General features: G+C 38.5%; 1 pseudogene; it reads right to left on the reverse strand.

Moving 5' to 3' along the window:
• Nucleotides 1–17853, reverse strand: part of LOC127658842 (xin actin-binding repeat-containing protein 2-like) — a 163241-nt pseudogene that overhangs the window by 25346 nt on the left and 120042 nt on the right.

Here is a 17853-nt window from a genome sequence, read left to right on the forward strand (position 1 = left end):
ATGTTTTATATTTGTATGTATAGTGTCTAATAATACATTGGCAATGTACACTTAAGTTTTTCTTGCCAATAAAGTTTGATATGAATCCAGTGGCGGATTTAGGCAGAGGCGACATGGGCAGCTTCCCGGGGGTGGCACGGACCCCTTCATGATAATTTTTTAATGTTTGTTATAATGTATCATGTACTGTAATTTAATCTCGATTAATCGTAGATTTTTTTTTTTATTAATTAGTTTAAAAAAACAAAATCGATTCACAGCCCTAGTCTCTAGCAATTCATAGTGGGCATTCATTGTTGAGTCCGATTGCAGCGATTTCACTTCCATGGTAACAACGCCTTCTCTGATTGGTGAATCTTGCTTTAGGATTGAACATTTAATTTGGCAATTATACATGATTTATTATTATTACGTTGAAATCACAGTGATTTGTGGCTTATACAGAAGCATATATCATCGCTTAACAACCTTGAGCTCATGATAGGTCTGTCTTGAAAGGTTTATTCTTTATTGTTGAAAATCTATTTCTCTTTGGAGAGAATGAAGTACTCTGTAGTGCACAACAACAATAAAAACAGTAGCAAAAGCAAACGTAGCAAAGACATACAGGGATAGTCCATTCCAAAATGTAAATCCTGTCACTATTTACTCATCCAGCACGTTCACTTCCATACAACAACAGGTCATGGTTACAACGACATGGATACAATGAATAAAAACACCATTAAACTTAAATGTCAATCTATTCCTCACACAAAGAGATTTTTTTTATGTGAACATAGTTAGGAGTATGTAAATGTTCTGCACTTATATAGCGGATTTTTTAACCTTAGAGGTTACCAAAGGGCTTTACACTGTGTCCCAATTACCCATTCACACACACACTCACTCACACACTCACACACACACACACACTCAGTGGCCACAGAGCTGCCATGCAAGGCGCTAGCCTGACATTGGGAGCAACTTGGGGTTCAGTGTCTTGCCCAAGGACACTTCGGCATGTGGAGTCACGTGGGCCAGAAATCGAACCACCAACCCTGCGATCGGGAGCCGACCCGCTCTACCACCTGAGCCACAACCGCCCATAAATACAGTAAATAGTAAAATAATATGGATGAGTTTTATGATACTTTATGGTGTATTTTGAGTCCTTTTTGGAGCTTGATAATCTTCATAACACACAATACAAACACACATTTTACTTGAAACAGATTTAGACAAAATCAGACATTAAAACAACCTCAAAAACGCGCTCTACAAACACATTTTAAACAAGTTATAAATGAGTGTGTTACCAACAACAACAGAAACTCTGACAATTAGACGACCTAATGCAGCACAATCCTTTGATCCTATCTGGACTAACTGTAGCATCATACATAATGTCATTTTATATCAATTAATATCATTTTTATCCTTTTTATGTTGCAAATCCTTCTAACGTTCAGTCAGTCTCACATCTTTTTTTTTTTTTGCCGTGAAGAGACCATTTTACTGACATATAAAGTGACAAACCATATTTAGTTTTAATTTTAGTTTTAGTTTAAAACATTTTAATGTGCTATTTAGAAGCAGATATGTTTGGAATAGTTGACCCCACAATAATAGATCGAAAATACTCTTGTTTACGGTGCAAAGCATTATAAACATTATCCATATGATTTGTGAACAATATTCAAAACATAGACTGTAAAAAAAGATGGACGACGCCCCTTCGCTCTTTTCCATTGGTGAAAACCGAAGCCGCCAGTGTCCTGATATGGCACTGACATCTTGGGACTTGAGTCTGCGCAGTTACGATTTCGGGACCAGACCTGCGCAGTAGTGAGCAGGAAGTAAAGCCGCAAAATCAAGGCCCCGCCCTCACTCTCGATAATGGAATGAATCGCAAGCACACGCCCCTGCACTTTTGACTTATGACGGTGTGAAATAATTAATTATAGAAATTTAGATATTAAATTTAAAGCTCCAATCTCCTCAGTCCTCTGAAGATCCCGAAAAAAAGTCAGTGACTACTTCGCTCAGAGAACCTGTCAATCACAGCTGTCAATCATGATGTCACAGCACCGTTTTTATAGCATCAGATAACTAAAAACAAACTTATTTTGAAAACAAACACTTGAAATGACATCAACGTGATAGAAACGACAGTAAATGACAGAAACTATCTTTGGAAAAAAGATATGTGAAGTGTAATTTAATTGTTTAGTCGGTCTCACGTCCCGTTGAATAACATGGGGAGGCGGGGTTTATGACCTATACTAGGACCAGTCACCGGGGGGCGATCGAGATGTTTTGGCTTCACTTTTGAGGGCTTGTGCGCCACACTTGATTCAAAACCATTGGAAAAGTGTCTGTTGGCTTTGCAGCCCACCCTGTGATGTGCAAATTAATGAAAAGGCAGTCATGTTATTTGAAAACAGTTGTGATTCTTTGTTAATCTTGTAAACTAAACAAAAAATGTTGAGGGGTATTTTAGATTTCATTAACGATAACCAAGGCAGCACGAATAAGAAGCATCATGCCAATAATTAAATGATTTTAATTTAAATTTACTGTTGACTAACATACAGTATGACAAGAAAAAAATTCTACTGCTAGACATTCACAATGTACTAACAATTTTAGAATAAGAATAATCTAGAAAGACTTTGGACATTGTTCATAAGTCAACTAAAATGTTTTATTTAGTTATATAAAAATGATCAGGGTCAAATTGACTACAAATAACGAATACCACATATTGAAATCTTGACTAAATGTAATTTGTGTATTTTTTATGTATATTTTATTCCCAAAATTATGACTAAAATAAAAAAAGATGTAATTTTGAACACTGTTTTAACAGTAAGCAAATATTTATAGAATTTTATATACTAGCCAATGAGATTCAGCATTTTATATCTATTTTATATAGTAGACAAATAAATACTGCGGTTATGGCAATATTCCAAAAAAGACTGGTTGGTTGTTATTCCCTGAAAATGATAACAGCCCTAGTTCTCATTGGTGCATTCATGAGAGAAGTTGTGAGGTCTGATAAGTGAACAAATTGTTCTTTTGATTAAGAACTTGTCAATGAATCAGTTAATCCTGTTCAAATGATTTGTTTACAAGTCGGATTTATGTCACAGTGGTTAATAGCTCACGGGACGGGAAGATTATCAGTGAATAACGACTAAAATTGCAGACTGCATTCATTGTTCGTGTATGGAGAACAGTGACATCACAGCCTTCAGACTTTCTTGTTTTGTGTTCCGTGGAAGAAAGAGAGTCAAACAGGTATTAAGTGACATGAAGGTGAGTAAATAATGGCAAAATGTTAATTTGTAAGGCATGTAGACCTTCCACTCTAAACCTTTAGAGCAATTAACTGCTGGTGTAATAACAGAAGTTCTCCTCTGTCATTCAGTATTCAGGCTGATCTTGTTGTCTATCACTGAGCCAAAGCCCCCATTTCCTGCAGGATAACCCAGCACACACAGACCTACCGGTACGGATGAATGGACTGGATTCAATTTGGATCGTCAGGGCTGGATTACACAGTTTGTGACCAAAATGTATCTCCATTTTGCTTCTCTCACTGTGAGCAGTATCTAATGTTTTTTTAGAGGAAGGAGATGCATGCATAACATATGCATGTGCCAATGCTAATGGACTGCACAAGACTGGAGAATCTATGTAGATTTCGGGAGCATCTCCGTACAGATTACACTTGTTATGGTGTGAGATTTTGGGAAGGGTATGTTTTCACATACGGTCAGCTTTAAAAGGATTAAGCAAAAGCCAAGACCGCAGTACAAAACTGAAGCTCATTGCCCTGTGTACATTTAAAGGGACAGTTCAGCACAAAGTGAAAATTCTATCATCATTGACTCACCCTCTTGTTGGTCCAAACCTAGTATGTGACTTACTTTCTTCCATGGAACACAAAAGGAGATGCTGTTTTGTTTTGTTACAGTGTTTACATCATTCAAGATAGCCAACTAAAATGAATTCAGAATATTATATTATTAATTTCCTATAATAAGCACACATATAAAGATATATATATATATATATATAAAGCTGAAACCGTTTAAAGAACCATTCAAGTTATCATCTTTTATGTGTTTTGAGTCATTTAACAATTGATAAACCACATAGATGTTCACAACCAAAACAAGTCTAATTATACTTTATTAAAAGCAATGTGTCTTATGAGAGACTTTAGCAGTGTTTAAATATCAATCACAACAACTCATGTGCATGACCATAAAGGTAGGCCTATACAAAAAATACACCATTATTAGCCTAAAAGTAATTACAAGATTTAATTAGGTCCTGATGTCATTGTAATGTCATTAGTCATTTTTTTAATTAACATTTTTATTGATTCATAGACACATAACAAATAAAAAACACAACATATATACTTTGAATCAACATTTAACATTTAACACCCCCTTATACCCCTCCCAAATCACCAACCCCTCCCTGACACCCAACGAACATCCCTGTGGTCACAAATAGAATACAAACACACACAAAAAATTATCATATAATAATCATTTATAATTAAAACTAAGCATCTCTCTCCACAGCCCCTCCCCAAGAGACCCCCCAAAACACAATGCAATTGCCCCACTTCCTATCAAAGAAGTTCCGAACCCCCAGCCATCTGCTTGATATCTCCTTGAAAGCAGCCGCCCTCTCCATCTCCACACACCACTCCGGAAATGAGGATGCTCCATCCAACTTCCATCCCCTTCAAATATCTTGCCAATCATCATACTGGTCCGAACCCAATTTTTTTATGTGTTTATCCCCCAAATTTATGACCGCCCCATTGCCCAAAATACAGAGACTGGGGAAGAATTACATTTGGGTGCCCAAAACGTCACATAAAAAACTTGAATCTTAACACACCCCTAAAAAACATGGGTTGTGTCTCCATCTTCTGATTGGCATCGCCATCAGGTGGGTGTGTCTTTAAGACCAAGCCTATACAATCTAGAGGGGGTCCAATAGAATCTATGTAAAATCTTGAATTGCATAAGGTGCACCCTTGCATCTCTAGATGCAGTCTTGACATTTATCAGAATCCTAGCCCACACTACCTCCCCCAATACTAAGTTTAAATCTTTCTCCCGAAATCTCTTGATAGAAGTTAAAGCTCCGTCCCCCAGACTCTGAATTAGCAGGAAGTAATACACTGATGCCTCATGACCTTTTCCAAAAGCAGTAATCAACTCTCCCAGAGTATCTGCCGCTTTAGGGGGGAGCCATTTTTACTCTTAATTAATCCAGAGCCGCTCCTCCCCGGGCAGACCAGAGCGAGCCCTCCGACCCCTGGCGGATGGAACGCCCCTCCGCATTCTGGCAGCTAGTAGCAAGCCCCTCCGCTCCTGGCAGCTGCTCCACTGAGGCTTACATGCAAAATGAGAAATAGTGTGTAGCCTCTGCTTTTTAAACAAGATTACCAAACTAAATGAGCGGCATGTCTCCTCTCCTTCAATCGGTCAAAAGACACTGTTCCTGGCTCGTTCATGAATCGAAAGAGGGAATGGAGCGTATTCTTTCAGTGGGTCAAACCAATGATGCACTTTCACAGCTCACACTCCAAGGCTATTTGCTCACAGTCAGTCTTTACATGTGGAAAAAGTCACCAAAGCGCCTTTTGAAACAAATGCTTCTAAACAGAAGCTATTATCATTAAATTAATTCTCACATCAATGCACGGACAGACAATGTGTGAACTAACTAAATGAAAAAGGAATGGCTTGCAGTCGTTTTTGCACTGATTTGCACAACACAAATAAGAAAAGGGCCAAAAAATATTGATGAGACAGTGGATGGGAGGATGTGGGGAGCAGTTTACTTTGTTGTTGTAAAAAATACAAATTTTGACATGTTTAAAACTGAAGATCTAATAGAGTAAAATAAACAAACCAATAGAATATTTATTGTGACAAAATTATTTCTATCAATTTGTTTAACATTACGACAAGGGCGGACTATAGGGAGAACCGGGACATTTCCTGGTGGGCCGGGCGTGAAACGGGGCCGAACGAGAAGCAACAAGCTGAAACGGGCCGCCGTGTTATGCAGAACGGGCCATGACTGGCTGAAGAGGGCCGCAAAAATGCTCCGCAATATGCAGAAAAGGACAGCAACAACTCCCAATAAGTTTACATAATAACCAAGTCAACTAAAGTGCCAGTGAAGAGCATGCTTGAGATTAAATATGAAACACGTGATGTTTGAAGAAAACAAGGAAAATTCAAGGTAAATATCACTTGTTAGCAGAATATTTGTTTTGAGTGTCATTTCAGACACATTATATAAACTATTGAGAGTGTAAAACAATTTGCAACTTCACTTTCTAGAAATCCACAGTGCTAAAAGTGTCCGTAGGAATAGAAACACCTGAGTCATCAATATTTTTTGTCTGTACACTAGAAGGCATAAACGGAGTCACAAACTCCAATTTTAATTTCATGGGCTCTTTAACACATGAAAGGGTGACACGCTTGCTTGCATAAAAGGCAGGAGTCACATACCTGCTAGTAGCATCTGTTAGTACCTGTGTCATGAAACTGTGTGACCATGTGAGCAGAGGCCATCTCTTCACACTCAAACTGTCTAAGGATGCTGGCAAGACCCCCAGGAAGAAAACAAACCTCGGCTTCTTCCATGACCTGATGAAAACACAAAGAAACAGCCACCACCTGTGTTGAAAATCAACAGTTTAATGACTTTAAAGGAATAGATCAACTTGATGTTGTTCCAAACCCTAATGAATGACTTTCTTCTGCGGAGCACAAGAGGTGAAATAATAAAAATCATTTTTAAAAATCCTCCTGGCGGATCATTTCCAAATGATGAAAGTGGTACATTTTTGACATTATGGAGCTTGACAGAACACATCAGCATTCCCTTCCATTATATATCCACCTCTTTTGCTCCAAAGAAGAAAGAAAGTCATACGTGCTTGGAACTGCATTTATGTGGGTAAATAATGACAGAATCTTGATTTTTGGATGAATTATCCCTGTAAAAGAGCTGCAAGATTATGCAAAGGAAAATGCGAATACTTGTTACTTTCCTCCACTCAAACCAAAATGTATTCATGTATTCATGAGACAATGTGGCTCTCCACACACACACACACACACACACACACACACACACACACACACACACACACACACACACACACACACACACACACACACACACACACAAAACAGATTCCAGCCATCATCTCATTATCTCTGTGGCTGTATAAGATTTTCCTGGGCAGTTTTATTTCAGTGTGTTGCTCTGATGCTGTGAAGTTTCATTTACCCAGAAATCCATTTCAAATAAACATGAATTCAAATTTTACCCTATTTACTTCCATAATGCCTGTTCCTGCTCTTATTGTGCATGTTTCATCTGTGCACCAGTGATTCTTGTAGGCTAGTCTATACCCTGTTAACACAACTTCTTATCATTATCTGCCTTAACCACATGCACTGCTTATTAATAACAACGGACAGGGACAACCTACATTTTTAGGCATTTTTTTCAAAGTCCATAAATATAAAGTGATGTTAATTATAGCCTAATAAATGCATATGTATATGTCTTACAGTATGTTTGGAGTCTGCTGTTTCTGTCCTTTTTGTAATATCATACAATAACTGAAATAGTTTTATTTTATGTATTTTACATATTTACATTATTGTTACATTACTGTTAGATACCTGACAAAACTTCAAGCACTTTATTTAGTTTTTTTATGGTTCTGTCGCTTCCAGTTTGTTTCTTTGTTCTTTAATTTATCGTTGTGTGTTTGCTTGAAATAAACATATGAATAAGTGAAGGAATAACTTGGCCTACTTGGAAAAGCTTGAAGCAACACTGTTAAAAGGGGAGGGGGTGCTATGATACTATGAGATGTGCAATTACTTCCATCTAGTGCATCTACATAAAACAATTAAAACATATTTGACCAACAAACTTGCCACAAATGTTGTCCAAATGAGTCTAACATAGTTGTCTGAATGAACAATTTCATATTAAAGTTCCCAGCATGCATTGCAACATGAATCAATTATACGGTTAGCACTATAGGCTTATTTTTTGGCTGACTTTATATGCTTTTACTGCTGTTGTGTGGTGAAGTTAGGAGCTCATCTTTTAACTTAATGAGGTTTGTTGTTTGTTACCAATATTGAGGTTTGTGTGTTAAGAATTGAGGTCTTTTGTGTTTCTGTTTCAGGAATTAAAGTAATCCTCTCTCTTCAGAGGCAAAGATTGCAGGTTACTTCATGTTAAAGTAATTGAAATGGTCACAAAATGAAAGTTACCGTATTGAAAATTGACAGTTGGCAGAAAAATAATTTAGAAGTTCTCTCAACTGGAATTTCTGCATTGAGTGAACAAACAATGTTACCGAGGACAACTATTATGACAGTTGTTGAAATTACTCAAAAATCTTACTGTATCATGATGCCTTGATTTTTAAGTTTTCTCAACAATTATTTTTTACTGTGAATATTAACTAAAGGCTGCATGGCATTATGCATATTTTTGTAAATATTTAACATTTTAAAACAAGGCGTGTGTTTATTAGCATATTAGTTGATGCTGTGATATTGAAATTTGTAGGAAGAATCATGGAATTTGACTGGTATTGGTATCGACTACTAATATTTTCATTAAGTAACAATGTTACTTGTATGTTATTGTATGAATTATAATAAGGACAATTTTGACATAGTATCCATACTCTAACTTAAATGGATAGTTAACCCCAAAATTGAAATTCACCCCTCATGCTGTTCTGAACCTGAACATGGAATGCCAAAAGGAGGTTTTAGGCTAAATGCTAGCATCAGTCACAATTCATTTTTATTATATGAGAAAAATATATATGCAATGAATGTGAATGGTGACTGAACATTCTGCCTAACATCTATTTTTGTTTTCTACAGCAGAAAGAAAGTCATAAATGTTTGGAACAACATGAGGGTGAATAAATAATGACAGAAGTTTCATTTTTTGGGTGAACTATCCGTTCAATATCTGTTCGTATAAGTTTGATTTTTCTTTACATTTTACAACCCTGCTGTGACCTGACATCAAGAGGGAGCAGATGGGTCATGCAGTGTTGTTTTAGCAGCCAGTCAAAGTAAGAGGGAGGGAGTTGGGTTTCAGGAGAGGTGCCGAACACCCATCGCTCAGCCATCTTCACATTCCACTCTCCAACTGGGACAAAGTCATCAGGCCAAAACACAACATTGATGACACTGGGCACATTCACAACCCATTTACAGCAGGGTTTGCAAAGACAAATTACAGGCACCTGCCCCCTCCACAAAACTCTGACTTTGGACGGACAAGGAAATAAAGTTGCAAGCCAAATGAGGTTGATATGAGGGAGAACATCACCAAATGTTGGGCCATTTCATAAGGAATCAAACTGTTCTTGATTTGTTTTTAGGTAAAAGTGGTCAATGTACTAACAGAACTCAAAACTTCGACCCAGACAGATTAATACATTTGAAGACATGAACATCCACATTTACACATTAGCACCACATATTCAGTAAGGAAATAAGAAGGAAGTATGATAGACATTATTATTCCTAAACACCAGAATAACTGGATGTGGTAAAGTCTGTCAAAACTTGTGTTGTTTGTGTCTGTGTGCTGCACCTGCCGCTCTGCAGATACTTCAGAAGAATCCAACAGTTAGAAAGGAGCAGCTGACGGTTATTTTGGACAAGATCATTGATCAGTTCAGTCTTATCGTTACAGTTTGAGCAGCACATTACAGCACAGATTGTTTGGTGAATTGCACAATGTAATGCAACTTTGCAAAGAGGCTGTTATTGAGGATGTGACAGTTAAAAAATATTCAACCTGACAGCAAACCAGCAGCTCGCAAGTAAATGCAGAAAAGCACTTGTACTTAAGTGGAGAAATGTAATGAAATTTTACTCTAGTCATAAATTGGACGTGGCACCTTTAAGAGGGGAGTTTTGCAACACCTGCTTTCTGGCACTCTCTGGTGTTAGAAGCATGAGAACATACATTGTGCAAGAGAGCTCATCGGTTGATAATTCTTCGGGTTAATATCACATTTTACATAAAATGCTTGTAAATTACATTAAATATGTGTTCAAATGTTAAATGTTAAAATTGAGTGTTTGTTATGGATAATTTTTTAAAGATGCATATGGTTTGCATGTGTGGAGTTTGACCACGTTCAGTGTACACATGTGAGGACTGGGTATGTAAATGTAGTATTAATCATATCTTATTTAATGATATATAGCCCAGCGTGTTTTCCAATTAAGTGTAATATGTGTTACATGTGAAAATATGAGTAGTATTGTTGAGACTACTATATATGTCCATAAAGCCTAGTTTAAAATGCAAAAAATGCTTTGAGTGGTTTCAGCAAGTACTTAAATGCATATAAGGCTGTGAATTATATAAGCATGTATTAAGTATGTGTCAACCGTATTTCTTTGAACATATTTCATTTATTGTAATACGGCCCCATCGACCGCGTTTTCTTTTTTAATTTAACAGCCGTCAGATAATTCTCCCCCCAAAAAGTTTTGTATTCTGGGTGATTATAAAACCCACCGGCTACACACTATTTCTCATTTTGCATGTAAGCCTCAGCGGAGCAGCTGCCAGGGGCGGAGGGGCTCGCTACTAGCAGCCAGAATGCGGAGGGGCGTTCCATCCGCCAGGGGTCGGAGGGCTCGCTCTGGTCTGCCCGGGGAGGAGCGGCTGTCGTCCACCAGAGGATGGAGGAGTGGTCAAGGACCAGGTGTCAGCTTGCCGGGGAACCGGCAAGCGATTTGTTTTCTCTCTCTCTCTCTCTCTCTCTCTCTCTCTCTCTCTCTCTCTCTCTCTCTCTCTCTCTCTCTCTCACACACTGTTGCTCCGCCTTGCCCTTTCCCTCTCGTCTTTGTTAAGTTTTACTGTTCTGAGGAACAACACGGACAACCATTTCTCTACATGTCTTTACTGCTGCGTGCTTCAGAATTCACTCTCACAGATACACTGCATCACTACTCGAACCAGTGCTCTTCAAACAGTGAAACTACCGTAATGCATGGTATAGATTGGCATGAACAATACATTACATTTCCACCACCGTAGATTTTAACTCCTTAACAATGTAAACAATTTGCAACATTTTGTGACTACAGTTTGTGTCTCACATAACAAAATTTGAATACACGTGGGTGTGGCAGGGCGGAGGGCGGGGCCGGGTTGTGATCCTACGCACCCGGTCCCATATTAGGCTAATTATGCCTCTGTGAGGGTTAAAGGCTGGCTGCAGGGGTTCGTGCGGGAGAGAGAGATCGTTAGCGGACATGTCCGCCGTGTGTGTTTGTGTCTTCTTTTAAGTTTACTATTAAACTCTTATTTATATTGAAAAGTTCTCGCCTCCTCCTTTCCATTGAATACGTTACAGTGGGTTAGAACCTTTTATGATAAAAGAACCACCAATCTGTCAATATCTACAGATCTAATCTATTAGGTACTTTTCTCTTCTTTCTCTTCTTTCAGGACTAGGAACTGTCCCTGTATCCACTGGAACATGTGGCTGGGTGATATGGAAGAGACAGTTCCTTAGGAACTCCTAAAACTCCCTGGAGGTGAATGGTGGGCCATTGTCCAATACCAGCTATTTGGGAATCCATAGGAAGCCCAGAGATGATGCAAGAGGTTTATAGTCTTCTCTGCATTGGTCAGCTGAGTGGGAAAGTTTTCCACCCATTTTGAATGAACATCCACAATCACTAAGAAGTGTTGCTTGTCTATTTCTGCATAGTCCATGTGAATGCGCTCCCAGGATGTCGCCCAGGACCACGGGTGAAGAAGAGGAGCACTCTTGGTTTCGCCCCCAACTCACATGCGCACTTACTTAAAAAGTTCTGGATGTCTTGGTAGAGACCCGTCCACCAGAGGTATCCTCTTGCCAATGCTTTCATTCTTATTATGCCTGGGTGACCCTCATGCAGCTCAGACAACAGTCGTTCCCTATACTTCTGAGGAATGATCACTCTCGAGCCCCACAGGATACAGCCCTGGTCTGTTGAGAGCTGGTCTTTCCTTACAAAAAATAGCAACGAATTTCTCCTTGTTTCTGTGGTGATGTCCTTTGCACAAATTCATCTAGGTGTGAGACTTGAAACACCATCTCCTCTTCCCCCTCTGTAGAGGTTGTCTCACACGGTAATCTGGACAATGTATTCATGTATGAATGATCAGAAGAGAGTCTGTACTATATGTCATAATCATCGGCCAACAAGGTCAAAGCCCAACATTGCATACAGAGAGCAACAAGTGTTGGAATGGCAGACTTTGGACCTAGGATTGCAAGAAGAGGTTTATGATAAGTTAGCAGATATAACTTGTGGCCATACAGATACTTGTGAAACTTTGCTGTCAGAGTCCTCGATGCAAACGCAATGGTGTGTTTCTCCCGTGAAGGTAGCAAATGTGAGATAACTGCACTGACGCCATAGGGAGAGGCATCACAGGCGAGTCCCAGTGGCTTTTGGTATCATTTCTGTCACTTACTTGACAAGAGGTGCTGTTTACAGACGTTGAAAGCTTGAGCACACTGCAAAGACCATTGCAATTTACATTGGCCTGCTAAAATCTGTGAAGTGGGTGCAACAACGTGGAAAGATTTGCCACGAACATTACATAGTAGTTCAGAAGTCCCAGAAAATAAGTAATAAGTAATTCTGAGATATTTGTTGGAGCAGGGGCCTTCACAATAGCTTCCACTTTGCTCTCTATTGGAAGCATTCCTTTTTCATCAATCTTGAATCCCAAGTATTCCACAGAGTTACAGAGGAATTCCCATTTTGATTTCTTCACTCTTACTCCATCTTGTTGAAGTCGTGACAGCACTTTGTCCAGTACTACCAAATGTTCTTCAGAAGATGGCACAAAGACCAGCATATCATCCATAAAACAAACTACATGTTTAAGTCCCTGTAGGATTTGGGCCATCGTGTGTTGGAAAATCGCAGGTGCTGTGTAAATTAAATAGGCCAGATGATGGTACTTATACAGGCTTTTGTCTCTGTTTCCGGTAAGGTACTGCTTGGTTTCAGCGTCCAGCTCCAGCTGCTGATATGCAAAAGACAGATCAATCTTACTGAAGACTTTTCCTCCAGCCAAGGTGGTAAAAAGATCCTCCACACAGCCTAATTGTCTTGTCTTTCTTTGGCAGAACCACAATGGGTGCTGCCCAATCGCTCCTTCCAACCTGAGAGATAATTCCATTCCTCTCCAGGTGATCAAGCTCCTTTTCGACTGCTTCTTTAAGAGCTTACGGAACAGTCCTTGGTTTGTGAAAGATAGGTTGAGATCCTTCTTGCACTCTCACCTTTGCTTTAAAGTCACTAATTTTGCCGTACCATCTTCAAACAGGTCTTTGTGTTTTTCAAGTACATCAGAGAGAAAAGGAACAGCTGAAGATCTCCTTCCAGTTTAAGGATATTTTCTGGAGCCAGATATGCCCCAGCAATGGTGGTTTGTCTCCTTTGACCATAATCAATGGAAGTAACCACTGTTGTCCCTCATATGTGACTGGAATCTTGATACCAGCAAACACAGGAATTTTGTCCCCAGTGTATAGGCCAGATGAATGGAGGTCGGGTGCAACATACAGTCCATCAATTTGTCTTTATAGATATGCTCTGGGATCAAAGACAAAGAGGCTCCTGTGTCTAGTTACATGCTAAATGTTGTGCCATTTAGCTGAAGATCAATATAAATGCCATCCGCCCCGTCTCGTGCAGAATAGATAGTGAATAGCTCAAACAGTTCATCATCAAATGCACACTGATTCTCAGACATGTCAGCTGACACCTATTGAGCTTTGTCTAGATGCTGTGTATTCTTACATGCATGCTCTAAGTGTCCAATTTTTCCAGAGTTGTGGCATTTCTCATTACGATAGTGACATTCTGTGGGATTGTGGTTGCCTCCCCCACAACAGTAGTTAAAATAGTTGTTTCTATGCTTGGTAAAATGTTGCTACTGGACCCCTTTTTTAGTACTGTACTGAGAACTTCCCTGTCCTCTGTATTTCTCTCTGCCTCCACAGAAATGTTGCACCTTATGCACACTTGAGTCCTTTATGGTTGCCTGGGCACTAAGCTGCTTGTTGTCCTTTGCGCTATTTCTAATGCGAGAGCAACAATGCAGGCCTTTTTTAAAGTAAGGTCTGCTTCTGACAGTAACCTTCTGTGTGTGAACTTCTGCATGTCCAAAGACAAATTTATCCCTGAGAGCATCATCTAGAAATGTTCCAAACTCAAATGAACTTGCCAGACGTATTAATGCCAGAATGTAATCAGATATTGTTTCCCCAGGACTTTGGTTGCGTTGGTAAAGTGTTCTACAATCAGAATTGGCTGGGGCTTGAAATGATCAGAAAGGGTCTGAGTAATTTCCTGGTATGATAAATCAATCACTTTTGTGGCTCAACAAGACTTTTCAAGAGGCCTTATTCGACTGGTCCCAAAACACAGGAAAACATTTACTTTTTTTACGCTATCTATATCATTTGCCGCAAGCCGTTGCTCAAATCTCTCCAAATAGGCATACAAATCCTCTTTAGTACTGTCAAACTCAGGCACTAGTACTATTGTGGCCATTTTCCTTTTCCTTGCTTTTATTATTATTATTTTATTTTCTCTTTAATTTTTATAATATATTCAGTCTTTCTCTTCTTATAATAGTTAGTTAATTCCGCATTCCGTGCAGTGAATGTCAACAGACTGGCTGTTACCTTTGTGGCTGTTGTAGTCATTTCGTCCTCTACCATGCGAAGTACTGTAATGCATAGTATAGATTCGCTTGACCAATATATTACACACTTTTCCCTCCCCTCCAGTGAGGAGTGTGATGTGGAGTAGGGTGGGGCCGGGCCATGAGTCCCAATCAGCCAAGGAGAGGGATAAGGCCGAGCCAGATGCAGCAGTTCAAGAGCGAGACAGCCACACGCAAAGGCTGGGTGTGCATTTGTTTGTGTCTTTTTAAGATTTGAAATTTCCAGGGCTTTTCCATTTAACTAATTTATATGACTGTTTGAGACCTGAAAATCCCTATCATAAAACTCCCTGATGGTTTCCATGAACATGGGAACCCTGAAAAATGTATGATATGGCCCCTTTAAGAGATTTTGGCAAGGACTTCCTAAGACTTCAAAACTTGAGGTTTCTGCATAATTCAATGCCTTCAAGATTCTTCTGAAGTCCATTTCTTTTCTTCCATTCCTTCCTCTCTATTTTTGTCTCTTTCTCTGTCCTTCTCGCTGTATTTGTCTGTCAATCTCTCTCTCTCGCTCCCTATTACTGTGACAAGAGAGGAAATCAAACAAATGCCTTCCTTTGTGATTTGATGTACGAAGGCAGCAATTATTATATAAATCAATGAGTTTGGAATAATACATGCATTTGACCCCAAAAGCTCTGTCCTCACACAGTGTTTAAATGCAGAACAGTCAGAATTTATGAGCCTTCATCATTTTCTCTAATGAGACGTTGACAAAACAAGCTTGCAGGCTGCACAAGTGCCTCATTTGCCTCATTCGAAATTATATTGGCTGATCAGTTGGATGGCACTCAGACAAATGGCTTAATAGTGATTTCTGTTGATTTCAATGTGTAATTGGCTTTAATCTTCTCAACAGATAACCATATATATAGTTCACTCAAAAAGGTCTGTCATTATTTATTTAACCTCATGTTGTTTTAAACCTGTATGACTTTTATTTTGTCCGTGGAACACGAAAGGTAATGTAAGTTAGTCTCAGTCGATTTCATATAAACATTGATTACATTGTTAATATCTTGCAGTTTTATTTACTTTTTGTAAACAGTGTGTTTTAATTAAAATGGCTTGATTGGGCCTATCCTCAAATAGGATAAAAATGTTGTCCATAATTTGTTCAGTAGAAAGTAATATAAATGTAAAAGACAAGAGAGAAATTGATAACTAATCCTTCAAAGAGAGATTTTAAGTTGTTCCCTACCCCGCTGGAGAGGGCTGATCTGTCCTGTTTGGAGACTGCCGCTTGGTACATCAGCATGCGATTCTTCAGAGGGACGGGTTTTGAATGAGCTGGGCTCGTCTCACTGTCGACAAGCCCACCTGGCCTGGATACTATCATGTTTCCTGCAGCTGTAAATAAATTAACAAACAAAACAAACCAGAAACAATAAACTACAACTGATCATCAGTGTGTACAAGCAATTGAGGTTATTAAATACACACTGAGTAACTGTAGGACATGTTGAAAATTGTAAACATGGTGAGCTGTTTTACTATTTTAAATGTCATGTCAGAGAAAAACGCTTGAGGAAAATAGATTTATAGGTCCTCATTTTGTGAAAACAGCCTTCAGAAGTGGAAAGTGACTGCAAAAACTTCAATAAAGACTGATTACTGCAATTTGGGAGTCATACATTGGCTTCATTAAGACTTTAATTGTGTTGCTCATAAAAAAATTAGATGAAGTGCTTCATTCACAACAAATGACAGCTTGATATAATGACTCGGCAATAAAATTACATAACATACTGCATGCTGTAGTTGGGCTTAAATGAATAATCAAGAGCCCTATTCATTTTTTGTAAAAGTGCTGCAACTGATTGTTTTACTTTCATGGAATATCACACATAAAATGTCACCAATCTCTGACAGATATCACTTAAATGTGTCATGAAAAATCACACCATCCTCTGTGACAACAACATACCGTAGAGTCAAGAGAGCAGCCTGACCTGTCCTTACATGAGACCAGTGTCACCAAACAGAATTGCAAAAATGTTGACCGTTTTCAAACAGGTTAACTAAACACTCCTCCTATCTATCACTGGTCAGATAACCAAGACATACTTTTATTTATTTAAAATAACTTGCACCAATGAATTATGCACAATAAATCTGCCTTTTCCCTTCATGCGAAAAACTACAGACGATAGACCAGAAGTTATTCATTTCCACCGGAGAGTTACGACTATTTGCAGATACGGAATAATGCGTTAAAATATTTTAACTTTAGCGACTAGACTGTATGCCCGACTGGATGTGATGTATTCCATTCAGAACTAAGAGCATGCAGTGAAAAATATAAACGCTTTGTCCGAAACTGTATTCCAAATGCCTGCTAGGCTGGTGGACTGGACAGTTATTAATGTATAAATCAGGATTGAGCATTAACGTTGCAAATCTCTCAAAAAAGGCATTTGTAATTAAATGTGTGATTAACTGTGTACAGTAACCATTAAAACAGTAGCTTTATAGTATATAAAAAATTCTGAGTAAATATGAATCATGAATTGAATTGAATTCACCAATCTGCTCAAAATCACACAGTGTAATGTCATACAAACTCACAAAACCAACAACCTTACTAACTTTCTTCACTGCTTAATTTTTTATTTTTGGATCTTTCTAGGGACTGGGAGCTCTGACATCATGATTTCCAAGTGCCTCCTTCCTTGCAACTTTTACAAGCCATTGCAACAAACTGAAAGTGCATCATGACAGCCACAAGCCATTCAATTTTGACCTGCATTAAAATCCATTAAAAATTCATAAATTCTTGATTACAACAGCACTTAACAAAAATCTGTTGTATTGTGGTCCCAAAGTGTATAATGATAGTGAATACAAATATATATATGGAATATTAATGGAGTTCCATAATTATAATAAATAAATAGGAAAACATTGGCCAATGATGTCTAAATGTATGTTTATTTCAATCACTTTTGGCATTTTATGATATCTTAACTTCATTACAACAATTTCTGATTTATT

The sequence above is a fragment of the Xyrauchen texanus genome, chromosome 18, assembly GCF_025860055.1.
Source record: "Xyrauchen texanus isolate HMW12.3.18 chromosome 18, RBS_HiC_50CHRs, whole genome shotgun sequence".
NCBI classification, from domain to species: Eukaryota; Metazoa; Chordata; class Actinopteri; order Cypriniformes; family Catostomidae; genus Xyrauchen; species Xyrauchen texanus.